The sequence below is a fragment of the Triturus cristatus genome, chromosome 4_1, assembly GCF_964204655.1.
Source record: "Triturus cristatus chromosome 4_1, aTriCri1.1, whole genome shotgun sequence".
Taxonomy (NCBI): domain Eukaryota; kingdom Metazoa; phylum Chordata; class Amphibia; order Caudata; family Salamandridae; genus Triturus; species Triturus cristatus.
The window spans coordinates 1,150,580,235-1,150,596,678 of record NC_140585.1 but is presented as its reverse complement, the minus strand read 5'-3'; the positions used below and the strand labels follow the sequence as shown (position 1 = coordinate 1,150,596,678).

Below are 16,444 nucleotides of genomic sequence, written 5' to 3'. Positions count from 1 at the left end.
GCAAGTCTCATATCTTTGATGTGTTAAAGTCTATAGAGTACTGGAAAGAAGGCTCCGCAACCTCTTAATAAGGATAATTTACGGTCATTTTTGAGCCTGACAAAATATTGTTCCAAATTCATAAATCATTTTGATGAAATCGTAGAACCTATGAGAGACTTGCTGAGGCAAATGTGGTGTTTACAAGCAGGGACAAAGAAATGTGTGAAGCATTCAAAAAGGTCAAACAATGCATAGAACACTTTCATACTTGTACTAATACACACATAGTAACAGATTCTAGCAAGGCAGTATTGGGATCAATATTGACACAGATAATGGAGAGCGAAGAGCAGATTATGGCATTTAAAATAAACTAGGTATTTTGTTTGGGGCATTATAATAATCAAACGGACCATAAACCCTTAGAGCACATTCTAAAAATGGAAGATGACGGTAGGTCAGTGTGGCACAATATATCCAGGCGAACACAGAGTGTTATGGATTAAAACCTGGAAGTTGAATATGTTAAAGGGGTTAAGAATAACATAGCAAACTGGTTATCAGTACTTTCAGTTGGTGATGAATGAGAAGATAAGTGAACCAAGAGAAGTGAATTGTGAATGGATGGGGTTAATTGAGGAATAGCTAATTTTAGGGGAAGGGTAATAAGGTGATATGGAAAAATCAAGTTTAAATGAAGGTGAAAGAACAGATTTTAAATTAATGTAAGGATTTTAGCCCAGGGAAGAAAGAGGGAGTAAAGACATTTCATGGTTTAAAAGAAGAATTAAGGCTATGTGGTGAACAGTTTTTGAGGGGAAATCAAATTATACTCCCTTTAAAGTTGTAAAGAGACAACCAATGCAGTTCTTTAGGGCAACCCAGGTAGAAATATTACAAAGCATAGATTAAGAGAATCTTTTCTGGTGAGTAAGCGTTGATGATAACATGAAGAATGTAAGGGAAAACTGTTTTGCTTGTAGGAGTAGTACCAAGATTGAAATAATGAGGCAAACACCATTCCTTTGGATAAAAATACTTATGTACCCATGGGAAAAACTAACTGGTAGTTTCCTAAGAAAGATAGATATTTTAGGAGCAAGTAACCTGTTCATAAGATTATTGGTAGATTGTTATACTAAATACTTCGAAGTGAAACCTGTGTAGAAAGTAACATTGGAAGTTAAGTACATAAAATAAACTATGATCTCAGGCATGGACTTTTAGGTAGGCTGTTAGGTGGTTTGTATGAAAAGTAGGTTGTTGCCATTTTTCTTCTTGTCTAAGCACTGAACTGGAACATGTGTCTTTTCCAGTAGCCTCCCACGTGTACTTGGCCTCTGGGTTGCCCCTTGGGACATATTACTTCGCCCTCCGTGGCACTTCTTCCTATCTCCCCCCCCCACCCCCAAGCTCTGTGTTGCTTTGGCCCCACCCTCCCTGTGCCATGCTTCTGCCCCCACCTTCCCTGTTACTTAATCCCCTTCCATGTTGCTTGCCCCACCACATGGCTCGGGCTGGTACAAGCTAGGGTTTCACGGCTCCAAGATAAAAACAAACAACCCTCTCCTGGCCAACCTCTCCATCTAGGAAGTCTGACTGGGAGGGTGCATCATGAATGCTGTGCAGCATGGCTTAGAACAACTGGCAAATCCCCAGGTCCTATTGATTTTGCCAATGCTTGTTGAGTGTTGAAGTGTGGAAAAGTCCTAGAAAAATGAGATCAACATATTCCTTCTGGACTCTTACTGACTTACTTAAGACCTGCAAAATATGACTGGAGAGACTATACAGAGGACTCTGAGACAGGGATGGAGTTCTTCTGAGAAATGAGCAGGAAGAAGTTGGTTGCGCACCTCCTTCATCCACCGGCTCAAGTTCAAGGAGAGAGCTACTTCACCTTCCTCATTGTGCCTTGGTGTGAAAAGATTTGATCCCCTGTTGGCCCCCAGATTTTTCATTATGTAGCCGACACTCCCAATCCACTTTACAGTAGATTTTTGACAAATATTAGACTGTGTGTGCAGGTCTACCTTCTACTAATCAACCCGTAGCAAGATGCATACTATCCTGTATCTTTACTTGCTATCAGAAAGTGACTTGACCCTGGTCAAATAAACCAATTGGCCATTATACTCTAGGCAAGGCAGAAATTGCTGCTTTTATGATAAATGTACCAGTTCAAGTATGTATGAGGCAGCCACCCAAAGATTGGTTCTTACATTTGCTAAACGTTATTATGTTGATTCAGACTTTCAAGCAACTACTTCTCTCTCTTTTGCCAATTCTTGTGACTCAAAGTTTTGTAGATACCTCGCTTGTTGTTGGATTCCACATCCAAGGGGGAGTTTCTTTCTTTAGCTTGACATTGTATTCTACTGTTTAAGGATAGCTCAGGCTCCAATGATAGAGAAGGAAAAGTTATTTTCTTGTGATTCTAAATCTTCTTCATTTGTGGTCTCTCTGAATCCATAAACCTCCTGCCTGTATCTCCGTATTGCCAAAAAGCACAAAGGAAGATACTTGCTGATCCTAACCTGTATTGCATCAATGGAAGGCTAGAGACATCTGGAATTCTTAATGGTGTAGTGTCAGTTTGACTTGCTTTGTATTTGTTTTCTTATATCCCGGTAAAATACCAATTTTTTTCATTTCTCAATCTAAAACCCTTTAAAATCCTTTATTTTTTTTTAGCCAACACTGCCAATGCCCGATATGCCTGATGGATTTATTTTTCATAATCAAACAACTAAAGAGTGTCTCCACACACACAGGTTTGTAGAAAGGGAAGAAGTCACTTTAGGTAAAAGAATGGAACCCTCACTCACCAACCTGGTTGGTGACATCCTTCATCATAGGGTCCCCACCAGGAATATGACATGTATTCCTGGTGTGCTACAACGCTGTAAATATAGCGGAGCGTGTTGTATCTTATAACCTCTAGTGGGGAAAAGGGTGATTTAAAATGGGGCCTTTTCTCAATTCAATTTTTTTTAATGGTAGCCAAGAAATGGCACCAGTTAAAATGAAGTGAGATGGATGTCGCTAACTGGTAATTAATTGACCAGATACATCCTAAAGAAATGCGGTCAACATGTTTCAGCTTCCATATTCATTTTGTCGAAGCTTTCGTCAGGACCAGACAACACCATGGCGGTATAGGCACGCTAAGGCTTACCCTAACGTCTGGTGTAATTTTTTGTTTAGCAACTCAGGGTTTAAGTGTGGACCTTCAGGAATTTCCCAAAAGCAAATGATTTCTGAAAGAGACAACAGAAAAAAGTTTTTTATAAAGTGACTATCCCAAAATATAAAGGATGTTTCCACTATTAACCCTCGCTGTATTCTTTTGAACTAAGTATAATTCAATGAAACATAATACTCTCTCAAAGAAAGAGGAGGGGAAGTGGAATCCTGAATTCGATATCTCTTGAATAATTATATTCAACTTATCGTTTACATGGTACTTCATAAGTAAATTATCTTAGTGTACCATAACGTTAATTCATGCATCTGTTTTCAGAACCAATTGTTGACTTAACGTTGTTAAAAACTCAAAGATCGAAGAACATGGTTTTTTCGAACTACATACAAGATAGCAGTTCGACAATGGCAGTCTTAATTCAATCCAAACTCAGGGGAGAAAACATGAGAAAACACAGGGCTCACATAAAAGCGAATGAGGTTGCACTCCTTAGGAACTGCCGGGTAGCGGGAGCCTCAATGCAAATCTAAAAGTAAACAAAAGGAGGTAGCAGTATTGAGTAACCTCTAAAACTGTTCAAAATAGCTGTTCAGTGAACTGCCGATCGAAATGGCACTTTTCTATTGTAAAGGAAGGGGGGAAAATTGTAGTCACTTAGCTTAGGTTCAACCGCCAGCCGAAACACCTACTTGGTCCCTGCAGCCCTGGAGGTGATTGCTGCTTCGTACGGCGGCGGATAAATACTAGCGGTTTTGCCCCTAAGCGCGTACAACTCTGTACGTGCTTCCGGGAAAGGAAGTCACGTGAGCAACGTGGTTACGTGAACACTTCAAAAATCAATGGTTCGTTCCGGTTTGCAACACTAGAACGTTAACCAAGGACCGTGTTCAGATTTCTTTGTTTACAAAAAAACTTTATTGAGACTAGGTTGCTGACTCGATATTTACGCAACGAGGGCTTCGTTTTGCGTGATAAAGATGGGAATCAGTCCAATATTAAAGGGGAAGACTGATTTCACATCTTCAAACCATTAAATAAAATAGAAGAAACCCAAACAATAGCACAGAGTACCTCAGCAATAGTAAGCTTATAATGCTAAAAATAGCAAAATGCGCTAAGAAACACGTAAAAATTTGTCTTAGCGTATGTAAAGAAGAAAGGGGATAGTTCTTTACACCCAGCCAAAAGAACCTCATTCCGGGGCCACATTAGAGGGATTACAAAAAGAACCTCATTCCGGGGCCACATTAGAGGGATTACTGGGATACCCAGAGATTGGTTCACAAACTGATAGAAGAGGAAACTATCCAAGGGTATGCATAAATATTCTCCAGGTCTGTGTCCCAGCCAACATTAATATATCAAAAAGCACCCATGACCATACACGGAAATTGAAAAAGAGGGGGGTTCACAGATTCTAAGGTTGTTAACGTTTCAACACTGATCCTCATGGTATATTATCATTAAGACCACAGGTATGTGTGGACAGACGATAAATCCAGCGTTGTTCCTTCTCAAAAAAAAAGATGTGAGGATCGTGTCCCTGCTTGGATATGGTCGATGATAGTCCAATGCATGTCATTGGGTGTATGGTTTGACTTTAAAAAATGGTCGGTCAGCTTGGTCGCACTTTTCTTACAGCGGACGTTGCTCCGATGTTCGCATATGCGCCGCTTAATTTTGCGAGAAGTCATCCCTACATATCTTAAATTGCAGGGACAAGTGATCATATACACCACGTTCATTGTGTTACAATTTGTGTGTGGACGTTGGGTCCATGTTTTCCCAGGCTCAATGTTTTTGAGGCCGTGGTCAAATGACACAAACTGCATGCACCACAAGGAAAGTGTCCCGTAACACGCGGTAAACCCCAGGAAGCTAAGACAGAAGAATCATCTCTTATGGTAAGCATCTTGGGTCTCGTATGTACCACGGCATCCCTGATACTTCTTGCTTTCCTAAAGGAAAAGAGGGGTTTTTCCCACTTGATGTTGTTACTCTCAAGGATGCGCCAATGCTTCTTGATTGAGTTAGAAACTGCATTTGACGCTACACTGTAAGTTGTTACACAGGTGAGGGGAATATCATCACTTTGTCTGAGTGTATCCTCTAGAAGAACCTCTCTAAGTTGATTCCTGGCCCTTTTACAGCTTCTTTTCAGTATTTTCTCGGGGTAGCCTCTAGACCGCAACTTCTGTGTCAAATCTTTGGATTGACTCTGGAAATCCTCTACCTTACTACAATTCCGCCGTGTTCTTTCAAATTGTCCGTAAGGGAGGTTTTCTCTAAGCGGCCTTGGATGGAAACTTGAAAAGGTCAACAAATTGTTTTTAGCTGTTGGTTTGTAGTAAGTTTTTGTCAATAGACAACCTTCTGTCTTAGTTACTACAACATCAAGAAATACCATCTCATGTCTATGAAATGAATTGGTGAAAGTCAAATTCTGATCACAGGTGTTAATCCAATCAAAGAACTCCAGGAGAGTATGCTCGGTACCTTGCCAGATGATAAAAGCATCATCTATATATCTCTTCCAGAATATTAAATTGGAAGAGTACGGATTCGTGGGCACCAAGATGTATTTGCATTCAAAATCATAAACGTATAATCCAGCCACACTAGGGGCAAAGGTACTCCCCATTGAAGTACCGGTAGATTGAAGGTATAAAGCACCTTTTTATTAAAAAAAGTTCTCTTTCAGAGCTAGTGTGGCACAATCAAAAATTAAAAAGAACGTAAAGTGTTTTGTAATATGTCGGAAAAAGTGTCTGGATCCCGCACACATACAGAGATAATATACTGGGTTTTTTTTAAAACAAATTTTATTATGTTTTACATTAACATTCTTTTTAATCACACATCAAAACAGGTCAGTAATCCAGTTTAACGAATGTTGCATAGCCTGTAGGACTTCTAGACATGGCACTAAGAGCAATTCTTTTACATAACATTTATAATCCCTGAGGTAATCCTTTTCTTTGAATCTACCCTTGTTTCTCACAGCCTTTGACTTGTTCATTTGTATACCTGAATGGGTCCTTTAATAGACACTTTTTTCTCTCTTAAACCACAATCGTTTTCTCCTTTCCTCAAATTTTCTTAAATGTTTGCAAGCAACCTCTTCTCGAAAGACCACTTTTTCCGCTGCTGTACACCAATCGTACCTGCTTGCTACTCCCTCTGTGCTGGTATGGTCTGGGAACCCCACTGCATTGTAATGTTTCTTCTAGCCGCAAAATGACCCAGTATACGAAACACAAATTTACTTTGTGGCAGGTCTACCTCAGTGGAGATACTTAACATTACAAATTGGGGTACTCGCGAAATTCCATATTCTAGAATTCCCAGTTCACTTGGAATTCACTTCCAGCATTCCCGTAATTAATCACCTTCCCAAATTGTATGTCACACTTCAGACAAGAAGGTACATTTTATATGACTGTTATTAATATGGTCTATGTAAAAAATTTTGCGGAATCAGTCTCCGGCTTTTCAATAGTCACCTCTCTCAGGTGCATTAACGGATCCTCCCAATCAGTATCTTTTATTTCACAGAGATCTTCCCACTTAAAAAAAAAAAAAAAAAAAAACTTTTGTAGACAGTCTGGCAAGTTGTTTATAAGCGTTTTATCCAGTTCTCTGAGGGGGTGTATTCTGGTATTTCCAACCAGTCTACTGCTTTGGTCTGTAAAATGTATCTGAGTTACAGGTACTTGTTTGCCTGGGGTTGTGACATGTCATACTCTTCCTTTAGTCGTGACGATGTTTTAATGCCGCCATGTTCCATTATATTCCCTACTATAGATATCCTAGTAAGTTCCATTTTTGAAATCCCTTCGGCTCGTGAAACTCAACATATTTCTTGTCCATAATGGATATTCCTTGGTAGGTTTGTCTTCCATCTATACCAGGGAACATGAAGCACAACCTCAGGTTGCTAGGATTGTTTGCTTTGCGGATAATTGTTTCTACCTCGGCGGCAGATTAGCCCAACACCATGTGACTCTGGGCAATAGCTTGCTTAATCTTCCAGACGGCCCCCAGCGCCTAGAGACCCTTATGGGTAATTGTTTGCGCTTTACAAATGTGGATTATTATACCTCCCTTTGTCCCCTTAGATGTTGTACAAGAATGTTCTGCTAAATGCCTCTCTAGTTCTACCATTGGGTCATTTCTCACAGGGTAAATCCAATCATTTATGGTTTAAAGTTTTGATGCCTTGTATAAGGCACTTATGCCTGGTAGTGCTATTGTTTGTGGCGCTGCATAGTGATTTCATTGATATCTTGAAAGTACCTACGTTCTAGATCATAATGTATAATTCCCTATCTATCCAGAGGAAGAATGTTTTTGGTACTGGTAATGGCATATTTTGTATCCTATAGAGAAATTTTGGGAAGGAAATCGTTTGAAAGATTGCTGCTGTTCCTAATATTGTAAATGACAGTGTGGCACCTACTTGCATCAGCCTGGAACTAATTCAATACAATTGTAGTGTTCTTTCTAGGAATAAATGTTGTTTTGGTGTTACATTTATTCCCAGGTATTTGAACCCGACTTTCATTACTTCTATTTCTTATAGGGGTTCCCCCTCCGCATCCTAATCATAAATATTATTCTGCATAACTGCTGTATTTTTCAAATTGTGAGAATATACTTGCAACTGTTATGTTCAGGTTCTCTTCATATTGGTGGAATTTGTCCCCATATAGTAAGATTTTCTCCCCTGACACACTGGTTTCTATGGCAGACCCCTCAATATTCCCTCTTAACCTGATCCAGCACACCAGTGGTTCAATACAAAAAGTACATGAGTGTGGGCATCTCTGCCTTGTGGCTTGCGCTAGAGTAAATGAGTATGAGATTATTCCATTTACCTTAACTACCACTGTCGGGCCCTGCTACTTTGGAGTTACCCAACTACAGAAGATTTGTCCGAACCGTAATGGCTTTAGTGTTATAGAAAGAAGGTAAGGCAGTGGATGAAATCAAATGCTTTTTAAATGTCAAACATTATAGCAAGTGGTTCCCATAAATTTTTATTATCTCACCAGTTATGTTGTCTCTGTAGATCCACGTGTATTAGTGTCGTAGCACGAATCCAGATTGGTCTGTCGATAAGGGAGGTCACAACTTCCACTAATATCTTGGCTAGAAATTTTTTTTCCACATTTTGCAGTGATATTGGGCGATATGAGGCACAATCATCTTTCAGATTCCCCTTCGTATGTATCACTGATATTGCTGTATGTCTGAGATATGGAGGCAGAGTTCCCTGCTCTTGCACTGCTTTTTCCATGTTCAACAAACTTCGCCCGCTGGAGAGGACAGTCTCTAATAGACCTCCGGAGGAATGTAGTTTTGGCTCGAGGTCTTGCTGCATTGCATATGTTTAATGACTTCTGAGATGTCATCAAGTGTAGAGTCACCATCCAGATCTTCTTTATGATCTTCACTTGGGGTCGGTATATCTAGGTTCTTCGACAACCGTTTTAATCTCCTTCTCTCCACTTCTTTGTTTAACTTTTTACAAGTCACTATAGTGTTTGACAAATGTTTGTGTTATTTCATCATCTGTTGTGACTTTCTCCCCATATGCATCTAGTTTTTCTCCCACCCATCCTGCCTCTTCAACTCTTCATCCAAGCTGAGCTAGAAGGCGTCCTGCTTTATACCCTGACTTGTAATTTTCCTCTGTGTAGCGTGATAGTGTTGTTTCACAGCATTTTGTGCATTATTTAGGTATTCTTTCCTTGCTGGAGTTGTCTGGAGTGTTCTATTAATAGGTCAGTTAGCAGGATTTTTCTAACCTGAGAATAATATTTCCAAGAGCTCTAATTTCCTCAAGTTTGTATTTTTTTATTTTGTACTATAATATTTTTCATTCTATCCCTAAATATTGTCTCATAAGTGTACCATAATACTGGTGCGGAATTGACTCATCCAGTATTGTGTATGCGTAGTATGGAATCTACCAAATTACAGCCATTGTTTTTAGCTTCTCTTAGCTCCCATCCATCTAACCTACAAGTAATTCCTATAATTTCTATTGCTTCCTCCTATCACTACACCAAGAGGGAATGATCTGATATCCTCAAGCTAGATATTCTGTTTAAAGTATAAAAGGGATCTCTTGCTGGTTTGCATACATGATCGATCCTTGAAAGGGTTTTATGTGCACACTAAAAGTATGAAATTTGCTTATCTGTGTCTATCGGTGTACATAAGTGTATAGTCAGGGATGTTTTCCTGTATGGCTACATAACATCTTTAAAATCTCCCTCTACTATATGCAAAGGTGAATAAACCATTTTCTATCTATCGCGTCAAGAATTTTCAAATCTGCTAAGGACATTATGCTTGTCTTTCTTTACTAAAAACGTCATAGCAGCCAATCAAAACAATTTTTTAAAAAAAGACTACATTTCTCATCAGTCAAACTGTTATATCACTCCACCATTCACCATATACAATGCTCTTCAAATATGGCCAGCACCATCTGACTGCCTTTCTTTGCGAAACCCAATGTTTCTTTTGTCAACATCAGACGTCAGTGCAGAACTTCAATGAACAATCAAGCGATAAACGGATGTCTTCATTAAAAGCACCCTCAACCAATGTATCTCCCAACTAGAAGGAGAATATTTAACTTGTTAATGCCACATGTCTAATTCCTACAATTGCGGCAAACTCTGGCGCTCCTCACTGCCAGCACCATCTTAAACATAAACAGTTTATGACTCTTCCACGGCCATGTCAATTGTTTCCTCGTCTGCACTTTCCAGATAGGCGTTAATGTTGTTGACAGTCTCGTCAATTACATCAAACCTGACCTCTACGAATTCTTCGCTGGCCACCATAGGTTATTTGCAGTTTAGAGTCTTACCAGTTAAGGTAATTGTCAAAGCACAGCAGCTAATATGCGATAATCACTCCTTCAACAGAAAAGTAAGCAGTAAAGTGATGGAAGTTGTGACGGGCAGGAATAAAAAAAACTACAGCAGCCACAAAGATAAATGGGAAGATCGCAAAGCCTGGGTGCATTAGAACTGAAATGTACTTTTTATTGTGCGACACATAACAGAAATATTACTGGTAGCCACACAGGACTTGTGAAGCTGCCTTCCATCAAAGAGACTATGTCTGGCAGTCAGTGTATCCAACTCCAGTGGTACAGTATCTGTGCATTTTCGAAATTCTTTGCAGGACATGATTCATAAGTTTTAAGAAAGCCTGGGCTCCTGCAACGCTTGTACCATTCCATCCTCCACCAAAGCCAGTGCCTCTACTTGTAGCTAGTGCTTTAAATAGGAAGTTACTGTCACTTCTTTCATTTGAAAGAAAGTACCTTACCAGCACTGTTGCAATACATTTAATGGGAGAGTACCACCACTTCTCAGGAGCAAACAGGTACTCTAAAGAGTACCTTTTTTTCTAAATTTCCTTCTACGGCACTGCCTTTAGCCGCACCTCAGTAGCCTTCACCTGATCCTCAGCCAACATTACCATTCACTGCTTGTACTCAACCTACTTTGCTGCCAGTCTTCCTTATGATGCCAACTCCACCTCTTCCCAGAGATAAGGAGGAGGAATGTGGCCACCATAGCGATACTGATGGTAACAGAGTTCATAATGATCGAGCTAGGTTCCCCCAGGCACTAAAGGAGCAGAATGGGGGGCTTATGTCTCCTTGAAGGGTGGGTTGAGTGGAGCTACCATCGCCTCCATTCCTCTCTCAGATTATACTGCTAGGCCCCCTGATCTCACTGTTTGGGTATCTTAAATATTCAAGCTTCCCATGGCAACCATAGAGTAGACCTTCTTTCTATTTGATTTAAAAAAAAAAAATAGGTGTCGGACATCCACCGGAGCCATATTAATTGTAGTCAATTTCTGGGAATAGGTTTGGTGTGCATGAGAAACTCGGCCACTAGATGTACAAACATTATGGGATTGAATAAGAAATACAAGGCATCTGACTTTTTGTTTGCTTGCCTCCTCAACAGAAAGAAAACCGATTTTTATTTAGGCAGTGCTTTCAGAGCAAAGCTTGAACTCCTTCCATCGCTCTAGACCAAGTCCATGGATAGAGGGCAGTATTTTAGAAACTGTGGGCAAAATAATCTATTCATTTGGTGCCACTGCCATCTGTTATCTTTGTGACAGACAAATATGGCATAGTTAAGCACAGTTCTTTCAACAAGATATCCTATGCTTGAACCATATTCCGGGTAGAAGAGTACACTTTGACTGCCTTAATCGATGCTTCACTTGGTGTTTCCAACATCAGCTTCTACCAAATTGCCAGTGGCGTGTTAATTTTCAGGTACAATTGGCTGCACAGCACACCCTTTCGGTCGGATGTTCAGTCAAGTTTTGACATTTCATTGAATGGCCACAATATATTCAGCAAACCTGTGTAAGGTACCCCAAACACTTAAAACGGATGCAGACATGGCTATGACCATAGTGACCATTTAGAGAAGCCTGCTTTATACATCTTGTATGCCACAGAAATATGAATAGAAAGCATTTATTCATACTTCTCTGGTGATTTAGTCAAGCATTTTCATTGCAACAACCTCGGCGACAAATGGTCATCAAGACTCAGAGTGGGGTAGGGCATCCTACAGTAGAGTCCATGTCTAGCCAAGACAGATCTGACTGTCAAGCACCTATACTCTGTCTATGCAGGGGGAGCTGGGGCACTATATAGATTTTCTTCCCAGAATAGCTAGGCATCACCTCCGAGCATTATGGGCATTGTCTAGCCCATAGAATTTCTCACAAAGCCTCCACCATGACCTCCAGTGAAGGAGAACGAGGTGCATTTGGCCATCTTTCATGAAACAATCCAGAAGCTCTTCCTTGAACACACAGTGGAGTGTTTACCAATGGCTCAAACCACTGTGGCTTTTGAGGTATTTCCTAGGTCAGGAAAATGGCAAAACAATGCAGCCCAATCTTGCCCACAGTACTCTCAATTTCAAAAAGTTGGTCATCATTCCAGACACACTCCTCTCCATTGTTAAAGAAAATTCTCTAGCTTCCAAACTGGAAAGCGCCTACCTACATCTTATACATTCCCATCAAAGTAAAAGCAACTTCTTGATGGAGATAATCCACTACCAATAGAGAGCTTAGCCCTTCACCTCCACATCTGACAGTTATGTTTTCTCCAAATGTATGGCATCATTCACTGCCAACTTTTGTTGACAATGCGCAAGAGTCTTCCCATTCTTCGATGCCAGGCTTCTCGGGTCCCTTCGGAGTCCCAAACCGTACAGTGGTGCATTCCAGGCACAACTACTGTGACTCTTACTAGGAACAACAAAAAGTCCATCCTTATGCCAGGCAAGCAGGTACTCTTCTTTAGTGCGTGGAGTTGTGCAGTCACTGTAGAGGTCTTCCATTCCTTTGAGCTGGGCCAGTCAAGTTAAGGAGACACAAGATGGGGAATGCTACACCACTATTAGACCTGTTTGCGATTCCATTTAAAGTGAATTAACAATTCTTCAACACCTGAGTGTTGTCTCGAGCCACTGCGGGAACAGTTTTAGATTCTCTGGTGGCAGATATTTTGTTAGGCCTTTCTTCCAATCTCACTAATCCCTAGAATTCGCCGCACAGTGACAGAGGAACCTTGCAGGATCACCTTAGTGACTAACCGCTAGGGGTCAGGTGGTTCTCGTTCACAGGCCTTAATCTATTATATTCTCGCCACACTTAATAGCTAGGCTACTTCAGACTTCTCTCATCCTTCAACTTCACTGCAGTGCGATTGTTCGGGCAGCCAGAAAACTTTCCACTCAGAGCCTACAATTTTGAGAGAGAAAGGTTTCCATTTGGCTGAGTTACAATAATATTGATCCCTTTCATTATGCTGTACCATCCTGTTCTCCTAAATGCTGTTGGCCAGAGCAGGACTCAAGTATCCATCAATAAGTCTTCATTACGGGATCTATCCATCAATAAGTCTTCATTACGGAATCTCTTGTAAAGACCCCTTGAGCCTACATAGTCTCTCCAGATTCTTTCATAGACGATGGCTGTCCTCCTTATTGTTACGTTAGCTAGGTGTGTGGGAGAGATCTTGGCCTTCTCTGTCAAAGAACCATTCACGGAAGGCAAGGGTATTTTGAAGACTATACCACACTCTATACCTAAATTCCTGCAATAATTTCATCTTAGCTGTCCAATGTTTTTTCCACACTCTTATTGCACAGCTGAACTAGAACCCTACATTCTTTGTCATCAAATGTTCTCTAAAATTCTCCATGGACTCGACCAAAAGCTTCTAACAACAGGACCAACTGTTTGTTTTGCCACTGCCTCTAAAGGTCAGGTAATGCCTAAACAAGGCAGTTCCTCCTGAATTGCAGTTTGCAACACTCTCAGCCAGACCAAAGAGAAGGCTATTGGGAGCCCATTCCTACAAAGGCAAGGCAGTTATTGCCGCATTCTTCGCTAACATGCCTCTTATTAGTTTTGGGGCAGCCAGTCATGCGGGATCTCCCATTAGGTGAGCCTTTTTCCCATAAGGGGGATCTTTTCCGCATAAGGGGAGCCTTTTCCTACCTTCCAGTGTTATACTTGCTAATGCACCTTTGTAGTTATAATTTAAGCATGTGAATCTATGAAAGATACAATACTAGAGAGAGTATACATTATTGTCCTGTAATTACCATTCAACAGCTTTGGTATCTTTAATAGATGGTCACATAACCCACACTTTTATTAAAAACCTGTTCACTAGACACCTGGTCTGTTTAAGCCATTTCCTAATACATATTTTTGTTTGGTTATTTAATTCTAATAGCTGTAACAGAGAGGTGTTGGAAGGAAGTAACAAAATGTGGACATGTGCAGTAATAATGGTACATGCTCTCTGCTGAGTGATGCCCTGTGTGGGTGCTTCTAACAAGCTTCGGTTTGGACTGAAGCAAAGTTCTCCATGGGACTTTGGCGGAAGTAACTTCTGCAATAATCAAAAAGATTCTGTATGCATAAGGCTGAGATCATATTTTGAATTGCATTGCCCCAGTGGACAATATCGCTATAAGGCAGAGGTCTTCAAACTTTTTGATGCCGAGACCCCCAGTCAAAATATTTTAGGTGTAAGGACCCCCTTATGCTAACATTTCTAGAACTTGGTACTCCTCACCCTTGACAACTATCGACAACCATAAACACCCCCAGTTCCCACAGCAAATAATTTTTACAGTGGTGAAATAAATTAAACCGTGTTTAGCAAACCGAAGGTCAGTGAGCATGGGGGCTTGGTCAAAGGTGTGGCTAAAAACAAAGGGCCTCATTTATGAGGCATTGACGTAGGGCAGCATCACAAGGCTTCTTGCTGCGCTGCCCTACGCCACTGTTATAGGGCCGGACTGCACCTTATTTATAAAATATGGTGCATTCCTGTCCTTTCCCCCTGCGTTGGCACACAGATTGCTGCCTAGTGCCAACATAGGCAGGATTGTTTTTGTGCAGGAAGGGTCACCTTCCCACACACAAACAATCCTGAGAGGGGTTTTCCTCTTTCTATGTATGCTGCAAAATGCAGCACACATGGAAAGAGGAAAAAATGAGGAGAAATGAAAACATTTCTCCTTGTTACGCCTGCTGTGGGAGGCTTATGGTTTTGGCGCTGCTCAAGGTTTACATTGTTTTGCAAATCTGGGGAAGCGTCAAAATCCATGGGTGTTGCTTGGGAACATCCACCTAACGCCCATGGAATGCCTCCTTGACGCAGGGTAAGCCACGCAGGTTGACTTTGCGTCGCCTCATCAATATGATTGAGATGCTTGTACCGCCAAAGCTTCAAAATAAGTGACACTCCGGTGGCGCAAGCTTCTCATAAATCAGCCCAAAAATATTTTGTTCACTTTTTTAGTCTTTCACCAGCAGGTAGCAATATATACAATAATGGGTAGTTTAAATGAAAAATAAACATAAAAAGTTGTTACTCAGTGGGGAATGTACATTATTATTATTATTAAACCTCTGTTATTTAATGCACTGCAGAGGTCTTTTTTGTAACCAGATTGGTTCAGTAGAGAATAGTGACTTTGTGTATTGTTTAGTGCTACAAGGTCACTGCCTGTGACAGAAAGCACAGTGAATGTGTAAATCATTATTTTATACTTGCATTGCACACATTATAAGATAGACTGCTCCAAACTGTGCAAATAGTTTTAGGATAAAATTGAGTTTTTTAAATTTAGAATTTAGTAATACCAGGTCATAAGTAATGCATTTATTTTGCATAACTTCACAGCCCAGTTGTTAAGTCTTTGCACTACACTAAAAAAACACATCTTTGCAATCAAAGTGCTTGGATCGCCAGAATCGCTCCCATGCACCCTTTACATTTGCAGATTAACTCCTAGGGCACATTTGCATTTTATTCATGCAAGCAGGCACCCTGGCACAAAGGCTTGTTTGAAAGATTGTTTTACCAGTCTGCTGGGCCTCTTTGTTTCACAGCACATGACACTCAATTAACTTCAGCTGAAGCATTTTAATGATTGGAATGAAGAGTCCTGGGCGGGTGTCCTTGTCCAAAAGGAAGAGCACATGTTTTGGATTACGGCATAAGTGAGGTATGGAACTGTGTGACCCTCTTTCCAGGCCTCCACGTCCCCCCTGGGGTTCGCGCCCCACAGATTGAAGACCTCTGCTATAGGGTGTCTGAAAGTTGATTTTGGAGAGAAATTGTTTTTCGTTGCTCCAGTTGTCTTGCTGGTTGGTTCCGGGTTAATGCACATTACTAAAGGACGCCATATGGGTTAGTACATCTAGTGTTACAGTGGAGAGTATTTTTTCCATAATCACATTTCGAGATTCTGGTTTTACTGATTATAACCTAGAAAACCTCACCCAAGATAATTTTTGCTTTTTTATAGTAACTGGAAAGCACTGAATGTTGCTGTAATTTTAATGCTATGATGGCCTCTGATGTTAAATCAGTCCAAGTGTAGTTCCTACCTCTAAGCACTTTTCTTTGATGGATGCTCCCGCTATTTACCCATTCACCCCTTCGTAAGTCACTTAATATGCCATTGTGAATATCGGAAAAGACATACACCCTCTCTCATTTTGGGAGCATTGCTCACCTCTTAGAGCTTCAGTTACCTGTTTATTGCATGTTTCTGCGTAGTAGCCAACAGTTTTGCAGCTGATCAGAGTCGTAGGCCGGGGCCACGGCCACGATGAGCTCACCATGTTATCATCTGACTTCCGTGAGAGGGGGCA

At 40.7% G+C, this 16,444-nt stretch overlaps 1 protein-coding gene across 4 annotated transcripts in view; it reads left to right on the top strand.

The window, feature by feature from the left end:
* Positions 1-16,444, top strand: part of PRKACA (protein kinase cAMP-activated catalytic subunit alpha) — a 902,215-nt gene that overhangs the window by 393,742 nt on the left and 492,029 nt on the right. The window lies entirely within an intron of this gene.